Raw genomic sequence first — 2,641 nt, 5'->3', positions numbered from 1 at the left:
CCCCCTCTCACGCCCAACTTTTCCCTAAACACGTCGAATCAAAATTTGAGATAGCCATTTTGTTCAACGTAGTTCAAAATTATGTAAATTAGGTCTTTGAGGATGACAACCTCCCCCATATTTCTCAGGGAAAATGTTATAAGTTATGCCCTGGGGGCTTATAAGGTTTTTATAGAAAGTGCTGTCGTAGAAACTTAAAAAAGGGCTCATTCGATTGGAAATTTCAATGACTAGTGCCCTTTTTAATCTAGCCAAAAGTTATTGGAAGACAACTAACACCCCGTCCACGCCCACCATTTCCACAAACACATCCAAAAATTTTGAGATAGCCAAATTTTTCAACGTAGTTGGAAGTTTTGGACATTATACAGTTGAGCGGGACATTCCCCCCACCCCAGTCGTCAGGGAAAGGGTTATGCCCTGGGGGCATATAAAGTTTTCATTGAAAGCTTTGTCGTAGAAACTTGAAAAGGGGCTCATTCGATTGGAAATTCAAAGGGCTAGTGCCATTTTTAATAGTCGAAAGTTATTGGAGGGCAACTATCCCCCCCTCTCACGCCCACCACTGATCCAAACACATCCAATCAAAATTTTGAGATAGCCAGTTTGTTCAACGTAGTTGTAAGTTCTGGAAATTAGGTCTTTGAGGATGACAACCCCTCCCCCTCAGAGCCCTCAGGGCAAGGGTTACAAGTTATGCCCTGGGGCATATAAGGTTTCTATTTAAAAATTTGTCGTAGAAACTTGAAAAAAGGTGCATTCGATTGAAAATTCAAAGGGCTAGTGCCCTTTTTAATAGTCAAAAGTGATTGGAGGACAACTAACTCCCCTCTCAAGCCCACCTTTTCCCCAAACACATCTGATCAAAATTTTTTGATAGTCATTTTGTTCAACGTAGGTGAAAGTTTTGAAAATTAGGTCGTTAAGGATGACAACCCCCCCCCACACAGCCCTCCGGGCAAGGGTTGTAAGTTATGCTTTGGGGGCATATAAGGTTTTTATAAAAAGAGTTGTCGTAGAAACTTCCTAAAAGGGCTTATTCGATTGGAAATTGAAATAGCTAGTGCCCTTTTGAATAATCGAAAGTAATTGGAGGGCAACTAATCCCCTATCACGCCCACCATTTCCCCAAACAAATAAAATAAAATTTTGAAATAGCCTTTTTTTCTACTGTTTAACGTAGTTGAAAGTTCTTGAAATTAGGTATTTGAGGATGACAACCCCCTCACAGCCTTCAGAACAAGGGTTGTAAGTTATGCCCTGGGGGATATTAAGGTGTTTATAGATAACGTTGTCGCAGAAACTCAAAAAGGGCTCATTCGGTTGGAAATTGAAAGGGCTAGTGCCCTTCTTAATTTTTGATAGTGATTGAAAGGCTTGACATTTTTATAGTTAAGATCGATCTGGGTACAATGCATTATGTTTTGTTTAGACTAGGGCACTTCGTATCGAAGGAGTTGTCGCTGGAACTTCGAAAAGGGTTCATTCAATTGAAAATAGAAATCACTAATGCCCTTTTTAATAGTCGAAAGTGATTGGAAGGCAACTAGTCCCCCCCCCACGCCAACCCACCCATTTGCCCATTATGTTTAAAAACAAAATGTTGCCTTAAGATCAAGTAAAAATGCACTGTTTTAATGCTAATTCCCAATAAGGCATCTCAGCAGTATCCCAGGAACGACGGAGGGTATTATGTTCAAACTTTCGGGGCTACTTTTGCTCTTAAAATTGAACCAAATTAAAATAGTGTAAGTGTATCCAAGCTATCAAAGAAAGTAAACAGATTTTTTTTGCGAGTTTTGTATTTTAGGTCAACTAGAAGAGGTATGAAACTAAATTAAACGCCGCTACTATTTGTGCCCGGATTTTTAAAAGGGTGTATGTTGTTAAAAATTGCTGAAAATTTTTCTACAGTATACAAATAACAGGCCAAACCATAAAGCCTTAAAAAAAAGAAAAGATTTGAAGTATTATTTTCTTTTTCCCTGAAAAGACTATGTAAATATAAAACGAACAGAAATTAATTAAAAAAACTTTTTCCAGTAAAGAATTCCATTAAACAAAAATGAGCAAAAATAAAATCAAATAATCTACCAAGCATAAAACTACCACAAATCAGAATCGATAAATAAATGAAACCCAAAACGAAAAGAAATTAAAATAAATAACCGAGTCAAACTCAAAATGAGCAGAAATTAACATAAATAGGGCTCAAAACCCCTATTCCTTCCCAAGGCCAGAACACAATTTGCACTTTACTGAAAAAATACAAATGAATATGAACTGTCAGTTTAATATACATATACTGATATTTAGTAATCAAAGTGTTAATATTATTTGATTTATTGAAGTTATAAAAGTAAAAACATTTATATTTTTTTCATCATTATTCAATCCTTACTTGCCTATTGTCGGATATTATTCTTGTTAATTTTCCTTTGATATTAGGAGTTATTTCGCCCTATTATATATTATTATTATAATCTACCAAGCGTGAAACTACCACAAATCAGCATCGATAAATAAATGACTGACATATACTGATATTTTTAATATCAGTATTAATACATAACATAATTTTTAATAATATAAATGTTTTTACTTTTATAACTTTAATAAATCAAATAATATTAAAATTTGG

The sequence above is a fragment of the Artemia sp. Qi Xiang Cuo genome, chromosome 13, assembly GCF_049724085.1.
Source record: "Artemia sp. Qi Xiang Cuo chromosome 13, ASM4972408v1, whole genome shotgun sequence".
Lineage (NCBI taxonomy): Eukaryota > Metazoa > Arthropoda > Branchiopoda > Anostraca > Artemiidae > Artemia > Artemia sp. Qi Xiang Cuo.
Note: the sequence above shows the minus strand (reverse complement) of the source record.